Genomic DNA, 22742 nt, shown 5'->3' with positions numbered 1-22742 from the left:
AAATTAATGCCATAATATTCTTAGCAAAGAAATAAAATAAACCACATGGACGTTTTAGTTGAAGAAACACCTAAAGATTAAAAACCCACTAGACGGGCTCAAGGCCAGGTTGGAAATGAAGAAGGAAGAGAAAATGAAGTAGAGGAGAGACTAGTAGAAATTATCTTAATAACAGTAAAGGGGGGAAGTATTGAATAAAAACGTGTAACCCCCAGAATTGGATACATCAAGAGGCATAATATCCCTGTCATCAGAGTCTCAGGGGAGACAATAGAGATTGAAGTAAAGAAATAATATTTGAAGAAATAATGCCTCAAAACATATCAGTTTGGTGAAAAGCACAGTCTGCGCTCACAAAACTAAGCAATCTCAAATAGAATCATTTTTTTTAAAGGCATGCCCAGAAAATAATATAATCAAACGACTGCAACCGAATGGCAAAGGAAACAGCCCCTGGTGGCCGGCCTTGTTACTAAGTCAGGGAGGCCAGATGGAAGTGGTGCAAATGTTTGAAGTTGAGAAAGAAATACATCTCAGAGAAGAATACCCACCCAGAGGAAGTGTGCTCAGAGGGGACATGAAGGCATCCTCACAGGAGGGGAACTAAAAGTGTGCTGTCGAGTGGCCTGCTCCAAAGGAGTTGCTTAAAACGTCTTGTTGTTCTTTTTGTTTGGCTTTTTTTGTTTGTTTTTTGTTTTGGGAGGCATTTTTAGGGAAAAGAGAAATGATACTATAAGAAAATGTATGATATAGTGACTGGAGACAATGTTCAGAACAGGTGCATGCCACACAAACATGAGGACTTGAGTTCATATCCCCACAGCCATGTAAAATGTCAAGCAGGGTGACACACACCATTAATTCCAATACTTGGGGTGGGAGTGGTGCACAGAGACAGGAGCACCCCTGGGGTTCACTGGCCAGTCAGTCCCAACAAATCAACAAGGTGTAGACTCAGTGAGAGAGCCTGCCTAAAAAACAACGAAGACAGTGATATGTGTAATATCTGACCTCCACACTCATGTGCTTATACATAGGTGCAAAGCAGAACACATATGGAGAGAGAAACAGAGAGAGAAAAACTTTATTATATTATAAATAAAGAACAATAGATTGTAAATACCTGAATTAATATAAATACATTTCAGAAGGTCTCACCGTGTAGTAATAAAATACACAACTATGATACTGTAAAGGTTTAGAGTGGTAAACATTCTGTTTTGTTTTGTCTTTTTGTTTTTTTTTTTTAAAGACAGGGTTTCTCTGTGTATCCTTGAATGCCCTGAAACTCACTCTGTAGGTCAAGCTGGCACTGAGCTCAGGATCTACCTGCCTCTGCTTTCCAAGTGCTGGGTTTAAAGGTGAAGTAGGAGTCAGGAAATAAAATGAAGAATAAATGATAAAAATGGACATAAGTAAAGCATATGAAACATAACACTAAATATTATGATCAACTGAGTGGTGGTGGTGGTACATGTCTTTAATTCCAGAGCTCAGGAGGCAGAGACAGATGGATCTCTGTGAGTTTGAGGTCAGCCTGGTCTCTGTGATCTCCAGGACAGCCAGAGCAACATAGAAAGAGACCCTATCTTGAAAAAAACATATATATATACATATATATATACACATATATATATATACACACATATATATACACATATATATATATATGAATGATCTATAGACACCAAATAAAAGGCAGATATTGTTACAATAAGAACATAGTACAACTATATTCTATCCATAATTTACTTTAAAGTTTTGTTAAAATGCAAATTATGATGTTTATGTATTGTGAAAGACATTAATGACAAAAGCAGATATAGTCAAAGTAAAAGGGCAGAAAAAATACCATGAAAAAAGCTAATTCAAAGAAAGTTTGAAGGGCTGTATTAATGTGGGACAAAATAGACTGCATACCAAAGAAAATTAGCATGGGTAAGAGGAATATTGCACAATTATAATAGGACCAATTCACTAAGAAGGAATAGCATTTTAATAAATGTGCATATCTAATTACAGAGTCAAAATACATTAAGCAAAAGTGACAGAACAGAAAGGAAAACTAGATGGATTCTAAATTATATTTGAAGACTTGAACTTTTCTTTTTTCAGTATCAAGAGAAGTTGCATTTAATGGCCCAGGCTAAAGAATGGACAAGCACTGCAACTGAGTTCCTTCAACAGACCATCCCCCTAAAAACAAGAAATTCAGACCTTTCTGTGAACACATGAAATGTTACCAAGGTAGGTCATATCTGTGTCATAATACACACATTAACGCATTTTTAAAAATTCAAGTCATTAAACTATGCCCATTGATGATCATTGAATTAAAATAAAAATCAACAACCATACAAGAAAAGGAATTTTTTTATACTCAGAAATTAAGTCATGATTTCAAAATAGTTCATGGTTCAAAAAGACACTCCTGAGACAATCGTTTTCTGGTTTTCTTTTATTGAAAATAGATTTTTTTCATAACATTCTGATTAAAGTCTCCCCTCCCCAAATTCCCCTGAGATTCCCAAGCCCCCAACCATATCCACATCATTTCTGGTCTGTACTCAGAAAACAGCAGGCCTCTAAAGGGTAATAATAAAGTAAGGTGAGACAAAACAAATTAGAATAGAATTAAACAAACAAGTGAACAGAAGAAAAATAGTCAAAGAAAAAGTGCAAGAAACACACATAGCTGCAGATACAGATGTTTGGACACACAGGAATCCCATTAAAATAAAAAACCAGAAGGCATCATAAATATGCAAAGGACCTGTAAGGTAGGGAAAAAAATGACCTTGACAAAACGTTGTGAGAGAAAGAGCCTCCAAAGATGCCACTGAGGTTTTTTTTTTTGTTTGTTTGTTTGTTTTGTTTTTTTTGCCATCTATGACTGGGCATGGGACCTGCCCTTAATAGTGGTTTGTACTTCTAGTGAGACTCTATTTTTCATTTGTGAGTGGTTATCAGTTGGAGATAGCTTCCGGGTTAGGAATGGGGGCTTGTGTCCATTTCTCCCCTCAGCAATGGGACCCCATCTAGCATAGACCCATGCAAGCCCTGTGTACGCTGCTAGTCTCTGTGAGTTCATATGCACATCGGTCTGCTATGTTTAGAAAGCCATGTTTTCTTAGTGTCCTCCATCTCCTCTGGCTCTTAAAATCTTTCTGTTCCTCTACCATGGGGTCCTCTGAGCCCTGAAGGGATGGGTTAATGGAGCTATCCCATTTAGGACTGAGTGTACCAAGGTCCCTTAGTTTCCCTATATTGTCTAGCTGTTGGTATCTGTATTTGTTCCCATCTATTGCAGGAGGAAGCTTCTCTGATGATGGCTGAGCAAGACACTGATCTATGAGTCTAGCAGAATGTTGCCATGAGTCATTTTTATTGCTATGTTCTTTTAGCAGAAAAGTAGTATTTGGTTTTCCCCTAGGTCCCTGGTCTATCTGGTCTCAGGTCCTTGTCCACCCCAATAGTGCAGGGGACAGGTTCCATCTTATAGAATGGGCCTTAGATCCAATTAGATATTGGCTGGTTACTCTCACAAGCTTTGTGTCACAATTGCACAAATAGCACGTCTTGCAGGCAGGTAAGCATTGTAGATTAAATGATTTATAGCTAGTTTGGTTTCTCTTTCTTCTCTGGTAGTAATAAGAGTTCTTTCAGTCCAATGAACACTAGACCATCCATGGGGGAGAAGGCTCTAGGTAGGCATCAGCTCAACGACTTCATTTTTCATAACTTGCGTAGGTGTTGTCTTCAGGAATAGGGCCTTGCCATCAATTTGTAGAGAACAATCAATAGCCTTGGCAATAGCCTGGGTTTGGGCAATTCAATTAGATGTTGACAAGACATAGCCAGTTGGGACTCTGTCACACCTGTTGATTGGAGATTTCATTTACATTGCTTTACACATGTATGCATTTTAGGAAGCTTCTACTATGTTGAGCTTTCATAGGACTCCTCAAAGTTCTAAATATTTTAAAATAGATGTGAACAAAAATACAGAATGGCAAAATTTGAGGATGAAACAAAACAGGATCTAGGAACACATTGATAATAGTAAGTGGTAGAATCTGAAAAGAAGAAAGGGTGCAAATCAATACTTAATCTGACAATTGAAGCAATTAGAAAACAAGAGAACAATGAAACCAAGCATACAGAAGAAATATTATAATAAAGATGAAAGCTGAAATCAATAATACTGAAAATAAGAAAAATCAATGGAACTAAAAGCTGGATCTTTAAAAGATCAATAAAATTCATTAATCTTTAGCATGGTGTCAAAATAAAAGGCCAGGACATATGAAGGAATGCTATCAGAAGCAAGAGGGCTGACAAACCCTCCAGTCAAGAACAGAAGGGCAAGGGAACTCTTATACCAACTGAATGGAACAGACCATGTCCCTAGCAATCCCAAAGTACAGACTTCACACAAATGAAGTGGGTAAGCTCAACTGTCTCATAGCCACTACAGAAATTAGATTTATTGTTAAAACACCACCCAATCTCCAGGCCTAAATGGCTCCACTAGTTAACAAGAATAGAAGAAACACACACACACACACACACACACACACACACACACACACACACAGACAATGTATTTCAGGAACTAGAAGATTAGTACACTTGCCAGCTTATTTCAAAGGGCTAGCATAACACTGATACAAATCAGATGGACAGTATAGGAAAACCACAGACTACTATCTTTCCTAATCTTTTACATAAAAACTATAATAAAAGCAAATCAGATTACACAGCATACAAAACAACACACAAAAATATATTCTGATTGCCGCAATGTGGAACTAGAATTAAAAATTTCAAAAGGAATACAATTTCTAATGCCTTCCTAAAACTAAAATACTTGGGTATAAAAATAACAAACATTTTCAGCATCTATATGGTAAAAACTGCAAATTTCTGATTAGTGAAAGCCAACCAAAATAGCTAGAATTCTATACTATACTCATGGATTGAAAGACATACAATATTAAATATGTCAGGTGTCCCCAAATGGATCTACAAATAATACATTCATGTGGAAAGACAATGGAGACAGAAAAGCCAAAATAAACTTGAAAAAGAGGCATACTGGCTGATTGTAAAAAAAAAGCTAGAATCATCATATCTACAGTTAGAAAAAATTAGACACATAACTCAGTGTCCAAAGACAGAAAGCCACATAAATACAGTGACATTTAAATATGATTATTGGCAAATATACAAATAATTTGATGAACATGGATAATTATCTCATGAATGATGTTTATTTTTTTGGAGTTAGTCACTATAATAGTTTCAAAATCATTGTGAAATTCAAAAAGTAAAAATAAAAAAAGACCCTTAGTTGTAAACGTCACATTTAACTTGAAAATCAATGCAAAAATCATCATAGGTCTAAACTTGAACGTATCAAAATATTAAGACATTGTAAGAACACACTGGAGAAAGCCCATGAATCGTGGTTAAACAAATACTGCCTAGGCATCTCATCAGAGGCATAATCAATTAAGTTAAGAATGAATAAACAGCTTCATCAAAACTAAACAAAATTATATTGAGAAAAGTGAAAAGGTGAGCGCCCATGATGTGGAAACATTTTCAGATCGCAGGTCTGACAGGGATGTCTATACAGAATACTTAAGTAATTCCTGAAGATCAGCCACAAACTAATAATCGAAAAGCAACTTAGAAGCCAGTGAACCATCAATAAGCACTTCACCTTTGGTGGAAATGTTAAAACAGAGACATAGCACACAGAACACGTGGGTGAGAGCTGGTAAAACAAAATCAGTGTGTGAGGAGGAAGAACATATCTCTGACATTATGAGCAGGGTGTGTATGGTATAGGGTGGTGTGTGTGTGTGTGTGTGTGTGTGTGTGTGTGTGTGCAAGTGTGTTGTGTGAAACATTACAGCCACTCTGGAAAGCAGCTTGGCCATTTTTCAAAAATTCAAACACATGTGCAGTGTATGTGTTAGCAATTTCACTTCAAATTTCAGCTAGCGGATAAATAAACCGAATACATCCTTACAAAAAAAATAGTACTATTATAAAAATATATGGTGGGCCCCAGATGAACCTCAAAGGCGTGTTAAGTGAAAAGAGCTAATCTCTACCTGTTACATACTGTGTCTATGCATGTCATGTCTTCAAAGCCAAAACTTTACTGGTGGGGACCATATTAGTGGTTGTCATTAGTATGTGTGGAGAAAGGATGGTGACAACAAGAAGAAAGAGAAATTCTTTACTTTATGGTAATTTTCACTTGTTTTGTTTTACTTTTTGAGACTGGGTCTTACTATGTAACCCTGGCTGGCCTGGAATACTCCATATAAATGAGGCTGATTCTAAGTGCGCTGTGATAACCTGCCTCTGCCTCCAGAGTGCTGGGATGCCAGTCATGTGCGCATCTTGCTGTGTGTTAATGAAAAGAAAAATACATTTTAAAAAACCACAATGTTAAAAAGTACACCTATACGATAACCTTTAAAGACAACAACAACAACAACAACAAAAACCAAACCAAAGTAATTGAAAGAACAGGAGAGCAGAGAATTCCGAGAGGGACAGAGCCTCACAGTTAAGCTTTGCCGAGAGCGTGAGGGTGAAGAGGACCAGCATCTGGTCCAGGTCTTTCTCTTCATCCATGTTGAAATGGGCACATGTATGCTGGCAGATTGATGGAGGTGCTGATTACTTCTCCAGGAGGAAGACAGTGTTAGCTGACCTCTCTCCTGTAACATCTCTGGGCATCTTTACCATGCCCCATGAGCCTGTCATCAACTCCCAGCCTGCCCTCATGTACCAGAAAACTCTTCCACGAGTGACATCTCTATGAAATCCGAGATGGGTATTATTATTATTTTTATTTTATGAAGGAGGACTAGGCTACCTTATTTCACTAAAATCAAGTGCCACAGGTGAGAACTCTTAACTTGTGTTGCTCATTCATTCATTCATTCATTCATCTAAAAGTATTTATCAACTAACTATATACATGATGGGAAATGATAGCCTCTACTCAGTTAAATTCCTTCTAAATTCCATATATATACACATATAAAGGTATATATATATACATATATAAAGGTATATATATATGTGTATGTACATACACACACATATACATATATCTTCAAACAGGGTATTAAATGACAGCTTTGTAGCCATAAGAAGAGAGTAGCAGTTGTAACAGGAGCGGAGCTTTAGCTGTTGAAAAGACCTAAGACATCACAGAAGAGGTGTTGTGGTGGTCAGATTTGTCACTGCTGAGACAAAGTGCCCAATACACACAATTTAAGGCATGGATGGACATTTTAGCTCACAGTCTCTGTGGTTTCAGTATCTGGCTACTTGTGCCCAAGTGCTTGTCCAGAACATCATGGCGGTCAGGAGCTTCTCCTCAGAGCTAATAGAAAACAGGAGAGGAGTCCAGTTTGGGTTCCTTGGTTCTATGATAGTCTCATGGTACCTAATAACAAATATGTACCAAGTGTCAATCTTTTAGATAATGATCTTCAATTAGTGATAGGTATTTGATAAGCACATTTTGATTTTTGATTGACTAGAAAATACATACATATATGTATATATGTATATCACACACACACACACACACACATATATATACATATATATATATATATATACTATATATATATATAGTTTTGAGGGTGAAAAGGAATATAGGAAGAAGTCTGAATAACCCAGGGTGACTGTGTTGTATCTCCCATGCTCCATCATCCCTGTGGTCACCAGGGGTCTCACCTGCCCTGTGTGTCGCTGTTTTCTCTTGGTGCAGGTGCATTTTCTTGGTGTATGGCAATTAGGAGCCCTGCCTGGTATTAGAATAAGGAAAGAAAAACTGCTTAAGTGCAACTGCACAAAGTCATTATGAGATGCTCTCAAAGCCAGTAATTACTACTGCAGCTTTTCATGGAAATCACTATTAGTATTTTTACTTAAACTACAACTGTGTTTTGTTACTTGACACAAAACGCTTTTGAGAACATCTGCCCACAATTGGATTCCTTTCCAAGCATTTCCTTGGAAAAAGAGAAAAAGGATATATACATCAGGGGGTAATTTAATGCTTGTAGTTAAGACCTTGAAAAGGATCCATTGTAAGGCAGAAAAGCCAAAGGGAATGAATTATGAAACACACAGGATCGTTTCTGGTTGCCCTTGTAAAGCAAAGCTGGGGATCTGCCTTGAACACAAGGACCTTCACAATTGACCTTTTACAAACCCGAGAGGTTATAGTCCACATTGGGAAACCGACATGCTATTGATGAGCAAGAATGATTTGTGAATGGCCAGCTGCAGACATGAGGATGGGAAGCATGAGAAAATATGGAAAAGCTGTGAGCCTAGGGACCTGGGGAACTGACTTGGTAACCGCGGCCAGTCATTTCAGTGAGCACTCAGAGGAAACTAGAGGGGAGGTAGCTTTTCAGAAGGGGATCCACAACAGCAGACAATGTGTGTGACGGTGGCGGCCTGCAGTCTTTGGCTACAGGGTGTGGCAGGTGGCAGGTGACTGGAATTAAATGCATTTAGAATCTGAGTTGCAACCGGTGTGGAATGAGAGCCATTTAGATTCCCCTAGAGTCGGGCAAACTAGCTATGACTCTGACAACAAGATGGATAAATTATTATCCTGATATCTCAAAATCAGGCAAGAGCTGGAGAGCTATTTCAGCAGCAATGACAGAAACAGGTCAGGCTCGAACTCAGCCAGAGCTGGGTCACAAATATGTCTAGTATTTTATGCAAAACACTGTTCAGCCATTCCTCCGGCAACATAAAAACAGTAAGAGACAGTATTTATATGACTTCGGAAGAACTCAAGAACTCAAGGACACCTGAAATCAAGAGAGTCAGTGGGTAAATACAGATTTATCTTTATTCTTTTAAGTTCTATTATCTTAGACTCCAGGTCAGCTTTCAAAGTGACATATACTCCGTTACCCAGCCTTCAAAGCATCTCTTCCCTTCCCAACTACACGGTGACTTCTACTCCAACCTCCTGAACCGTGCTGTTCACTCCCTAGATAATACTGTGCATTTCCTTGCCCCACAGAGAGGACTGGCACCCTGGTTACTTATTAATTATAATTTCACATATTTTCCTTACAAATAAAACCATAGTTTTGTTTGGCAACTCAACCTCTCTCTCCAGACCATGCGCTTCTCTGAACAAATTATGGCAATTGCGCTGTTCTGCTCAATCCTTTCTCAAGAATAGACTTATGATATTATACTGTGTTAAGAACAGTGGAGGAATCCATTGGGAGGATTTTAAGATAGGTTCCCTAGATTTGAAAAAGGAATACATGTGGGAAAGGGTGACCTATCATGTCCATGTGTGTTTGGAGTTATAAAATCTTGCAAAAGACAACAAAAAGAAAAAGATAGGGGCTGGAGAGATGGCTCAGAAGTTAAGAGCATTACCTGCTCTTTCAAAGGTCCTGAGTTCAATTCCCAGCAACCACATGGTGGCTCACAACCATCTGTAATGGGGTCTGGTGCCCTCTTCTGGTCTACAGGCATACACAGACAGAATATTGTATACATAATAAATAAATAAATAAATAAATAAATAAATAAATAAATATTTAAAAAAGAAAAAGAAAAGGACTATAAAAGACCCAGGGAGTATATAGCACTGGTGTCATGGAATGTCTTAGTTAGGGTTTCTATTGCTGTGAAGAGACACCATGACAGCAACTCTTATACATGAAAACATTTATTTGTGGTGGCTCACTTAAAGTTCAGAGGTTTAGTCCATTAACATCATGGCAGGAAGCAAGGCGGCATGCAGGCAGACATGATGCAAAAGAAGGAGCTGAGAATTCTTACGTCTTGACTCACAGGCAACAGGAAGTGGTCTGAGGCACTGGGTGTGACTTGAGCATATATGAGACCTCAAAACCGGCCTCCACAGTGACACACTTCCTCCAACAAGACCACGCCTACTCCAACAAGGTCACACCTCCTAGTAGTGCCACTCCCTTTGGGGGCCATTTTCTTTCAAGCCACCACATGAGGTCATGAACCAGCCCAGCTGGAGTGCTCCATTCTAGGACCTAAAGAACTTTGACTGTTTAATCCATTTTCACTCTTGTTTCCTACGACTTGCTGCAGAGAGTATCACTGATCAACATGCCCATATGTGTGCACATTTCCCTCAGCTCCATCACAGTAAACGTCTCTGTTGCTACCCATAGTACTTGCTATGCACCGGGTGTAAGTGAATGGTGGATCCCCAAAGAGACAAATGCGTGGACGGATGCATAGATGTGCTGTGAATTTATACTAACGGGATTCCCAGGGCAGGGATTGGACCACCCTCCTCGGGGTGTGTGAGCCACACCCTCCTCCTGGGTGTGCGAGCCACACCAGTTTACTTTTACGTGTTTCCCTCATCTTCCTTTCCCTTAAGCAATCCATCTATTCATCTATTCTCTTCTAGAGTCATTCCAAAGTCATTTCATTTCATCTCCCCCCACCCCCCGCTTTCAATTTCAAGTTCTATCGTCTCTTAACCACACCAGTACATCAGCTGTCTAATTAGTTTCCCGAACTCTCCTAAGTCTGTCTTGTACACTTCAGTCCAAGAAAGTCTCTCCAAATGCCAGATTCTCAACACCCACCCCTCATCTCTCCCTCAGACTGAAGGATGAAGAAAAGCTAATATTAAAATGCACAGAGTCCCCAGGGTTGCACAGCCGACGCCTTCTACCACTTTCCACAACTTCTTGCCCTGGACTCTCTTGCCTGGACATGTCTATTGATGGTTGGAATGAACCTTGCTTTGTACCTGTTCTTCCACATGTCCAGCAGGATCCACCAGCACTTCAACACAATCACATGACCTTTATGTTTCCCCCCCACTCCATGCCTCAGTGTAATTTTGTGTTTCCCGAGGAAGCCTCCCCAGAACCCACCAAGTGGGTAGTTTCCCGTGCCGTACCCTTCACTAATACCATGGGCCTCTCAGGCATAGCCAGGACGACCATCCAAACTGGTACATCTCTGGCAGTGACTGGGGTGCTATTGATAATCACACTAGGACAGTAAATATAAAGAGAAATTGTCCTGGGATAGTAGGGTGCTTGCTTATCCTTTCCCTAATACTTTATTGTGATTTTTATTTGCCAGTTACTATCTCATTCATTTAAATTTCTCTACATCAGAACATGGACATAGACTGTATCACACTGTCACATTTTTCCTGACAGGCATAGTGCCAGATTAAACAACAGACAATAAGTATCTGTAGGAAGGAAAGTAAGAATAAATGAATATGCAAAGTCAGCTCACATTTCAGTTTCTATTACTTTTTATCATTCTCCATAGACTAGTTTTTATATAGTAGATCATATTATTGCTTCTCATTTTTTAAATTTAGGGGCGTTTGACACAGCATTGCTTTATTACAGACTCATTTAGTCAACAAGTATCTACTGAGCATCTAATGTGATTCTGGCAATTCGAAACATTAAAATAACAAGTAAGACATGGGTCCTTCTCTCAAAGAACTCACAGTCCCATGTTGGGGGATCCCCAGCACCCGCTTGAATGGCAAACTAGTTTGCATCATACGAATACCTAGCCAATCTGGAAATGAAAGGATAAAAAAGTCTCAACTCCTTTTAAGATTTCCTTCTCTGCTCTGTCATCTCCTCACCTCCTATTCCAAGGTCATTGCCCTTATGATTTTCATTTCTTAGTAAAATCTAACTGCAGGAAACAGTCGGCTACGTTGTGGTAATTTTAGATCCTAGCAATCTGTCAAAAATGATATTAATGCATATCAACCTGCTAGAAATAAATGGAAATCTCAAGGAGACCAAAATTAAGTGCTATAAGCATAGGCTCTGATCCCAAAGCTTCCCCATGGGTGCTTATCAAATTCAGTAATAGCTAGTAGTTTGGGTTTTAATATACAATCAGGCCAGATATGAGGCCGTGGGTCCTATGAGACACTGAATCAGAAACTAATACCCCTTCATAAAGCTGTAATGCTCAAAGGGATATAGTCTGAGTAATTAGAGGCATTGGGGGGGAAGATCCACCCACCTTAACAGGGAAACAAATGAAACTCAGTGTTCTAGGCTACAAAAAGGAGGAGAATATATATATATATATATATATATATATATATATATATATTCCCAAAGAATGAAAATTACATACTTCTGTTTCGTTTTCTTGTTGAAGTTAAAAATGCATATTTTTATAGCAGTGTTAAAACTGTCAAGACAAGAAATTTACATAGAAATTAATCCTGGGACAGTGATGTCACTATAGTACCCAGAAGATTGACCAGAAAATAATTGAAGGATATGTCTACATCCTGAGCCATACAGGATTTTCATGGGTGGGTTCTCACTGAGGGATGGCCCTATAGCACAGGACATAGACACAAGCAAGAAAAGAATGTAGTGATCTACAATAACAGAAACATCATCTGAAAAGAATGGTTGCCTGTGCAGAATCCCCTAGAAACAGAGTCTGAGATGGGGATTTACAGGCAGGAAATTTCTGGAGGATGCTCTATGGAACACCAATAAGAACATGAAAAAAAGCAGACTTGATCAGGCGATGATACAGTAATACAATTGCAACAGAAGACTCAGCTAATCCTGCAGGGACCTCAGTGGCTGGAGAGAGCTCTTAAGAATTATCACAAATTGAAAGAATTAAGCTAGGCCTTTCTTCCCTAATATCAGCTAGGCATTAGTACAAATTGCCCTGGGAAGAAGTCATAAATCTGGGGAAGTTGGTTCTCTTTGGCCAAGGATGATTTTGAGAGAGATCTAAAAGTAAGCCATCAGCAACCAGTGCATGGAGGGAAAGGAGCATCTTTGTCCTTCTCAAAATAGGTGGGAGGTAAGGACACTGAGCAACACAGAACAGCACTCACTACTGCCTGCCCCCTTGAACTACTTGGATTCATCTCCTTTTTGCACATTGTGTTTTGTTCTGGCTAGGAAGAACATCATATGATTCCTGACTCTTCTTAACCCTTAACAATCTCAGGTAGTAAATGTGTTGGAGAACATTGGCAATCCTCCGTACTGTGAGTGGTTTCACAAGCACAAATAAAGTTCACCACTTCCTGCCACTGTTATCCAAGCTAGATTTTTTTCTTGATGACCAAGCACATCTTTGTAGCTTAACTGACGAAAAATCTGAGGATCTAGGTTTTCTATCATTATGTCCTTCTAAGACTCAGTTGACTGTACTTATCCATTAAAAATTGGCAACAGAGTCTCAAGAGGTGTGTCAGCGATTCATCTGAGTGGGAAACATTCTTTTTCTTCATTATGAGACAGAAGCCACTTTAGCTTGATCATCTCCTGAAGTATAAATTACCTCTGCAAGCAAGGCATATCCTTTCCCTGGTTGCTAGCCTCTTGAGATAGAGTCCTATAAAGCATGGTGCAGCCATAATTTAAACCAAAATAGTTATTACCCCCTCCAGCAGCAGCCTTTACACCTGAGCACTGGATCATCTCACTTCTTTTCAAGTTGCCAGAAGAGAAAACACAAATTTTGTAAGTGGGTTACCATGAGTGGTACTAACATAAAAATGTCAAAAATGGGAAAGCAGTTAAAAAAACATGACAGATAGAAAGTGAAGATCTAATACACATAAAATATGAAATATTCACTTCTTCAAATGAACACTTAACAATGGTATGGGCTAGAAAACAAGTGAAGTGGAAATACAAAGTAGTAAAAGCAGAAAGTGAGATGATAGAAAGAAAAGCAAATATATGAAATCACAACAAATATAAACGGGCTAAACTTAACAATTAAAATTCAGAGATGCTCAGACAATTCTACTGTAGAAAATAGGTATATTAAAAACACAATGGCATGGAAGACTCAGAGATAAGAGGTGAGTAAAATTTACCATGCAACTTCTTTCCAAAACAAAGCCATTATATTATCTCTACCAAACAAATTGGTCTTTTTTAAAAAACAAAATCACAATTTTAGTAACAAACAAAGAAGGTAATTTAGGGAAATGTTTACTAGGATGATGTATGATCTTAAATACATATACACATCACCTTATGGTCTTATGAATAAAATCTGTAAAGAAATTCAGGGCAACCCACATCAGTGCTATATCTCCTATGAGTTTTGTCTTTTTACAAGGTTTGCTACCTCATGAAAAGAGAGCCCAAATTTAAGGCAGTGGTTATTGGGTCAATTTAATCCTAACTATTCAAAAGCAAGGTTAATTTATAAATATATTCTGGAGAGAGGATAAATAGATCTTTTTATCTTGTTAAGTTTGTTTGCCAAGTGCAGCTGTGTTTATGAAGCTGAAGTTTTGCTTACTGATTCTAGGAAGTGGATTCAGTAAATGATTTATGGAATTGAACTGAACTTTTGTAAGGAAATATAAGCCTGTTGTCAAATATTCACACACCCTGGTGGACTTTCTAGGTGGGGTTCCTATTAAATGGGAATTATTTTTCAGAAATTTGGATTGGCTGGCAGCCCTGTAACTGAGCCAACTTCTGGAAATAAATATGATCCTTTTCATGTGAGTTGTTCTGTCTCCTTATTTTGTTTGTTTCTGTTTTGCTTTTGCTTGGCTGGGAGAGTTTTTCTTCTTCTTTAATGAAAATAAATCTCACTGGCAAGGCTTATGAAAGCACAGCCTCAATCAAAAAGATCTTCCCTTGGATTAGTATTCTACGAGGACTTCCTAACTATAGTTTCCAGTGCCTACCTATCGAGGTAAGGAAATCCCTTCTTTCAGGAATGTGGGTTCTTCCTCTTGTCCATTACAAATAAAAGTAAAAGGAAATAAATTAACAGGGTTTAAGGTCAGGCAGGATTTTATAATGGATAACATTGAGACAGACTGGGGGTGTGGAAAGAAAATGGAGAGAGAGAGAGAGAGGGAAAGACAGCAAGGGGTGGGGGAGACAGGAAGCACACTCATGCATGAGGCTTTTGCAGGGGCGGGTAGATTCTGGAAGGGTGCTGATATATAGGCTTTTGATGGCCTTGCTAACGGGGAGATTTGACTGCTAAATTTGACCTTGCTCCCAAGTAATTGATGAGACGTAACATTATCATCAGAATGATGGTAATAAGCTATAGATGCAGAGTCCGCCTGTGGAGGTTGCCGAGAAAATAGACTGTAAGGCAAAGGCATTATTCAGGCTAAAGGGACCAGTGCAGAAATTCCTGTTAGGAAAGCTTTGGTAGGGTTGTTTTGAATACTGTGAACTCAATTGTTCCATAGCTGAAGCACAGAAAAACCCAACAACAACAACAGCAAAGATATCTTAAACTAGGCTTGGTTGTGATGGTTCCCAGAGCGTCTCGCTCCTGTCATAAAGAGCTAGCTGAGTCTCGCCAATCCCTCAAAATCAAGTTCAATGTCAAGTTCATGACTAGGGTCTATCTTAATTATACCTTCTGGTCCTACATCTCTGACATCTGAAAATACCAAATATTCTCCTAATTGTGCTTTTAGAATAAATTAACTTCTTCATTTCTGCTTTCTTTTTATTTCTCCCTGATGGTTTCCCTTTGAAAAGGGTGCCTGTGTTTTCAGCCACAGTGACTTCACTAGACACCCGGCCATTACAACCTCTCATTTCTGATGTGTGGTTTGTCTTGTGAAATGAGATTGCAGTCGTGCGTGTTTGAAAAGCTCTGTCTCTACAGCTTTGCTTTGTACTTTGCAAATGTTCTCACTAAGTCTGGAATGGAAGCCATTTCTCATCTCTCTCTCTCTCTCTCTCTCTCTCTCTCTCTCCTCTCCTCTTCCCTCTCTCCTCTCCTCTCTCTTTCTCTCTCTCTCTCTCTCTCTCTCTCTCTCTCTCTCTCTCTCTCTCTCTCTCTCTCTCTCTCTCTCTCTCTCTCTCTTCTTCCTCTCCCCGGTCTTTCTGCTGGTGTCTACATCTTATTAACTTATGGTAATAGATGATCAGCCCATTCTTTTCTGTCGTACCCAGAAGAGAATACTCCTCAGCTACGGCTTTTCTAAATTCAGTATGCAATGTGTAAGCACACACAGCCTTGTCAACTCAAAGGCTGGTTCCACTGAATTGACTCAGTAAGAGTTTGAAACACTGACATTTTAACCTTGGTGCTTAGTGAATAGGGTCTCCCACTGTGAGTAGTTGCCACAACTCTGGTTTACAAAGCTAGGGTTGTGACTTCACTCTAAAATCTGGTGTCCATCACAATGATAATCCCTTCTCAGAAAATCTGAGTGATTGAAACTATTTTACCAAGCACAACTCTGGCCTTAGCCTAGTCTGACCTCTGTATAGATAATGTTTATTTATGTTCAAGGTTATAGAATCACCCTGCTTCCTCATATTCAACTAAAAAACCTGATACCCAAACCTTTCCCAAGACTGCTGATCCCAAGATCACCTACCTATCGTCAGTCTCTCTTAATTCTATCTCACTGAGATGCCAATATTACTCCCATGGTACCCCTGTTTCTTCACTGTAGGCTTGACTATAGGTGTGCATACAGTTGTATTCAGCTGGAGGATATGGACAAGGCTGGCCAGCTTCCCATTCTTCTTTGACACCTAATATGTGTCAACCACTTGTGGTTACTAAGCCCTTCTTGCTGTGGAAATGAATGGGTGTTTATCAATTATGAGACACACAGGACAGTGTGGGGTCAATGATATTGTCAACAAGAGACGATGAAACACCAGGGACAGGTAGCATCAAAAAGCTCTTTCTACCTAAGTCTGAAGGCTTAAGAACCAAAAGAGGTTTCCAAAAACCAGGCAGTTCCAAAGAGGGACCCCAATAGAAACTTGGCCTTTGAAAGAGACATATGGCCCTTTATGACTGATTGGCCACTGGTATGAGGAGCAAGGAAAACATATGTCCTAATTCCCCTCCTATTTCTTCCTTTAATGTCCCCAGCATCTCTATAGAGGACAACGCCATCAGAGGGTGTACTGAGTCCTTCTTACTCTAGTCTGCCTCAGCATCTTTTTTGAATACAGCTTTCACTTTCCAGCTCCAGAAGCAAAGCCAAGTCACCTTTGACACAGTTTCTGTTTCTCCACCTCCTCTCAGTAGCTCAGTGTGGCCAACCCAGATATCTTCCTTATGGAGAGTCTCCTGACGACACTTCCCTACAGAACATCTGGATTCAGCCTGCTTGACTTGCCTCATTGACCCTCACAATCCACATGGCCTGTGTGACAGGCCACAGTAACTACCTCTCAGCCACAGCATGACTCCAGAGGGCTCGTGCCAGCTTGCTGTAAACCCACCAAGTAGAATTTTCCAAAGGAAGCCTGCTCAGGTAATGTCCTAGATCCCAAGCCCATAAGTCTGCCTGTCACCCTCTTCCTAGCCCTCCCTTCCTCCATCCCTCCTTCCTCCTTCCCCACCCTCTGATTGAATATTCATGTCCTGAATCTACCCATAAGCTCTCTGTGATATGCTTCTTTTCTCTTAGGATATATTGACAATAAAGTTTGCTCTGTTCTTTTCTAAGTTTCTTTATGCTTCCATATCCCTGTCTCACTTGACCCTCATACCTGAGCCTAACGTCTTCATAGCTCAGTGCTCCTCTAGAGAGTGGCTAGCCTCACAGGGATAAACAGGCCACAGCTTCTTTGAGAACTCTACAAATGCATTTGCCAGGATAAATAAGTTTCATGTGAGAGAAACTCTGGGCCACAAGCTAGACACTTAAGCCGTAGCCAAGTGTCAGCCTGAAGTATCTGGGAAAGGCACATTGTAAATATCCAGACCACTCCTTGTGGAGCCCCATCAGGGAAGGGCCAAAGTTTACATCTCCTCCAAAGGAACGGATGTCAAGATCAGATCAACGGAGTGCAAGGAAACCCATTAGCAGTTTGTATAGTCACCCTCCAGATGTAGTGAGCAGGCTGGAAATAGGGTTCATGGGGTTTATTCATATACATCCTGTTTCATTTGCCCTGTGGATATTAGTGTCATCGGGTGTTTTCAGTAACCCACAAAACCTAAGTACAAAACCAGAGTTTCCCTAGAAAATGAATTTACATGCTTCAAAAAGACTGAGTAGCAACATCAGCAATAGTAGCAACAAAGGAAGCTGGTGGTTATCATGTGCCAGACATTGCTTTAAACCTTTCATGTCTATTGAATTAGTTTCTCATTGCTGCTATAGCAAATTGGACTGTTCTGAGGTTAAAAACGCCAGCATGGGTCTTACAGACTAATGTTAATGTGCCAGCAGGGCTGCATTTATTCAAGGGACTGTAGGGAAGAAATTATCTCTGCCTTTTCCAGCTCCCAGAGGCTACTCATATCCTACTGCTCATATCCCCCTTTCAGAAACTATATCATTCCAAACTGGTTCATTACTGTACCTCTTTTCTGATTCTCTCCTCTCTCTCTCTCTCTCTCTCTCTCTCTCTCTCTCTCTCTCTCTCTCTCTCTCTCTCTCTCTCTCTCTCTCTCTGTCTTTCTCCTGCTTCCCTGTGTGACTTCAAAGGATTCCTGTGACTGTACCTAGAACTCATTATGATGTTAACTGAAGATACTAATCCTGCCTACAACATCTCCATCACAGGGTAATATATTCATGGGGTCCTGGATCTGTATTTCCTACAAACAAGGACATTCCGCACCATGGTATACTGCTGTTGTCTAGTAGTCAGGCCCTGCTCCCACTTCAACAACAGTCCCCAGCTCCCTATACGATCCTCTGTAGTAAAAGGATCCAATTAAAATTACAGAGCAATTAATCACCATGCCTCTTCAGTTTTCTTCAACCCAGACATCATCTCCATCTCTTCTTGACATTCATGACCTTGACAGTTCTGATGACTGTGGGCCAGCGATTTTGTATGATATTCTTCCACTTGCCCAGGGACTCTTCATTCTTTAACTTGGTCATATCACATAAGTGATGCTGGGTTCCTTCCCATGCATTTATCAGTGCTCAAGTACATTTTATTTGTCCCACTATGGATGATAGTCACTTACTCATTCGTGTCGTTTAAATGAACTAAACTCGGAAAGGCTTTTCCTATAAAGCTATTATTTTTCCTTCATAGTTAGTGGTAGATGGTATCTATTTGCATGGGTGTGGGCACATGGACAAAATACATGCCACCACATACAGGCATGTGGTGTCCAGAAGACAGCTTGCTGGAGTCACTTTTCTCCTTCCACCATATGAGTCCTAGAGTATTGAATTCAGGTTGGCATGCTTGGCAGGCAGCAGGTATCTTTCCTGCTGATCCATTCTGCCAGCCTTGTGAGAAAGTGCTTTGAAACTATGTTCACACACTGACCCTCACAAACTTTCAACCCCATCTTCATAATCTTCGTGAGGAATTTATTCATAGGCTATCATCTATTAATGTAATTATTTGGGGGCTCATCTTACCACCAGGTTTGCAGTAGAATGGCCCGTCAGATTAGATTAATATATTTCCCTTGATTTTTGGCATCGAAGATGAGTACGGCTTATCTTGTGCTTCCCCTCCTCATGCCTTGGAGTCAGCTATTTATTTATTTGGGTCATTTTAGTAGAGAATGGTTAAACAACAATATTTGGGCACTGTGTGTACTCACAATCTTGATTCTCATAATGGACAAGGATGGGGAAGGCAAGCTACATCTCTTTTATTTTTCTTTCTACCGATATTGAAAATCACTAGTCATATGGGTCCCTCCCATTGCAGGCAGTGCTACAAAGTGCATTCTCTTCTTTCTGCTCCAGAGTGGTGATGGTATTGTTTTCTTCTACCATATGAATGGATTCGTTTGTCTAAGACAACACCATTTTCTAAAACAGATTTAGTTTGGCCACAGAAATGGAAAGGGGAACTCTAGTTAGGGACAGGGGAAATAAACACAGAAAAAGAAGAAGGGTAAAAGAACAGTAAGGATGTCTGGAAAAGCCATAAGGAATCATACTGTTAGTATCTACCTAAAAAAATCTATAATACATAGAAGTCTGTGTATAAATGTGTATATGTAGTTTAAATGGAATTTTTTCTGCTGGCGTGACAGTGATCCCTCCAAGAGCCATCTAACAAAAACTCCCAACATCAGGTAAGAGAAGACCTCCTTAGCTGTTGATCAGGGTTGTCCAAGAGACTCCCAAACATTACAGACTATCGCTATTGTCCTTGGCTGTCTCCCTGGGGTGGCAGATAAGTTCCTATTGCTGAAGACACCATGCACTTCAGACACAAGCCCCAGAGGCCCCTGACCTTCATGACTCCTCACTGAGGACCAGCTTTCGTGGTACCAGAAGGCACCATGCAAGTTTTGAAATAAGGGAAGCCCCCAAAAGTCCCACCCAGCTATGATTCATAGGCATCACCTCAGTGATCAGCCAGGCACTGTAACCCTAAACGGTTGTCAAGCAGTTCAAGTAGAGAATCTGTTTCTCTAGAATTATTTCATCTCTCATATTTCGTGTGTGACTGAGGCAAGTTACTCAACCTCTCTGTGCCTCAGTTACCCTTTTTGCAAAAGAACCTGCCCCGGGCTTACCTTACATTGGTTTTTACTCCAAACCAGGAGCAGCTATTTCTCCAAAGAGGCTGGGCTCTGTTTAGCGAGACAAGGTATTAGCGGACAAGATTAAGTATCAGGTATCCCATTCCTTCTGGACTGTTGCTGCTTCTAGGTTCTCCTCAAAACAGCAGTTTAGGGATGTCTGTTCCATACATACCAGTTTCTGCGTCTACTCATTTGTCATGAAAACCATAAATCACACTGGTATAAAGCTTATTCTAATGTATATTTACATGTAGCTCCTTTCTCCAGCCAGGAGTAATGTTTTCCATTACCTTTAATGTCTGCTTGTTTGATCAGCTCTCATGCATCTAGCCAGCCTCCTGTTTCTACGACCATCTACTCGCTGTGTGGACCCTGTCACCCTACATTATCTTGGCGTGGCCACCTCCAGATCCTAAGGGCCTCTGGCATCCCAGGCCGAGTCACCTTCACCCACGGATGCCCACATTCTTCTGTTTAGCTTCTTCATCACAATGCCACACTCTCCACTGACAATTTCCTTCAACGTTCAGGCTCTAACTCTGCATACAGATTGGGTCCCCTGTGCTTACCTGTGTGTTGCCTGGCATGGACTCCAAACTGCCCTGCCCAGCAGCTCTGCTCCTCTCCACACTAGCCTCAGTTTACCAGAGTGTGACACCCCTCTCCCTACTTCCGTGGTTTCTACTCTTTTTTAGAGTAGATGCCAGTCTTCATCACTTAAAGAATTCAGGACTGAATTCACAGAAGGGAATGTTTACATCACTCCGTTGATGTCTTATAAAATGCAAAGAAAAAAATGTATTTATCTATCCTCCAAAGTGGGTTGCCACCAAAACACACATTTTTTTTCAGTCAAATATTTAATATCATAATTGTCAAGATCATTAGTTGATACTTTCTTTTCTTTTTCACTTTATTTCCTCAGTGCAAAGGCTTTACCATTTCTGTGGTATTTACTTCCTTATTACATATATGTAATATATTATATATTATATATATATGCATATACATATTATTGAAGGACTGGTACAGGTTATATAACTCTCAATAAGTGTAAGAAACCAGACTTACTTTTAAATCATTTTAATTTATTCGTTGTGTGAATTTGGGCAAGTTAATATATCTTAGTATGCCTCAGTTTCTCTAACTTTAAAATGGGTATCAATATTTAAGTTACTGTAAAAGTTATATATTATGTAAATACTATATGTAATAAAGCATTCTCTAAATGCCCATTCCTACCTTTGCTACCTTCTTGGCAAAGCCCTATGTGTGATTTTGTGTCTCACTCACCTATCTGATTATCTTTTTATTCTTTCCCTTTGAAACCTGAGGTGAAAATTTCAGGCATGTGAAAATTTCCAATATCATCAGCCATCAATAACAATGGGTCTGAGAAGCTTATTTCTTACTGAACCTTAAAGAATTCTATCAACTTTTTCTTTTTTTCAGAAATCATTGATTCAATAGTGTTAACTAAATTTTCCTCGAGAATTTGTATTCTGACAAATCGCTCTCGGGTCTTTGAGGCTACCCCGATGGTTTTCTCATTATCCCCAACAAGAGAAGGCAGAAGCATCAGTTCTAAAAAGCTGCCCCTTCCTCACCCCGTTCACCATACTGCAGGCTCCTGTGAAAGTCTTCCTGCTTTGCAAAGCAGGCTCACCTCTCCTCGCCGAACTCTTATTACCAAGCGGTGGGGGAAATCCCCAACTCTTCTGTTTCAAGAGAAGCAGAACCAAAAGACCTATAAAGAGTTTATTGGGCCTCTCTGCCCCAGTTTTTTTGGAGGAATCTATATTTGTTGCTATCTAAAAATATTCCATGATGTCCTGCATTCTGTCATTCTGTTTGAAGCACTTTTGTTGAAATGATTATTTTTTGTCTCTCGGTTATATTTTTTTTTTTTGCAGTTTTATAGCATTAAGCCTTCCTCTGATGACAGCAAAGAATGGTGGAGCCAGAAGCCTGCAGCTTGTACTGCACTGAGATGGTGATTCCTACCCTTGCCCCCATGACACAGCCCAATGAGAAGCTGCGGTGGACTACTCCTTAGACTGCAGACCAAGCAGCAGAGTGTAGAATGGTTTCCGTTTGAGGATGTAATTAAAATCATTATGTAAAAATAAACATTGTGACATTGTGAATGAGCTATTTTGAAAGTGTAGAACACCTATGAGAATTCAAGGTTCCAGGAG

General features: G+C 39.8%; 1 long non-coding RNA gene across 1 annotated transcript; it reads left to right on the top strand.

Moving 5' to 3' along the window:
- The first annotated feature begins 17111 nt into the window (after positions 1-17111).
- Positions 17112-22674, top strand: LOC119810254. Its single transcript, XR_005284725.1, has 2 exons — positions 17112-17335; positions 22458-22674. It is a non-coding gene; the product is annotated as an uncharacterized LOC119810254 (long non-coding RNA).
- Positions 22675-22742: the final 68 nt, after the last annotated feature.

This window comes from Arvicola amphibius, chromosome 3 (genome assembly GCF_903992535.2).
Source record: "Arvicola amphibius chromosome 3, mArvAmp1.2, whole genome shotgun sequence".
In the NCBI taxonomy this organism is placed as follows: domain Eukaryota; kingdom Metazoa; phylum Chordata; class Mammalia; order Rodentia; family Cricetidae; genus Arvicola; species Arvicola amphibius.
The sequence above is the reverse complement of the archived record's forward strand: the minus strand, read 5'-3'. Positions and strand labels throughout refer to the sequence as shown.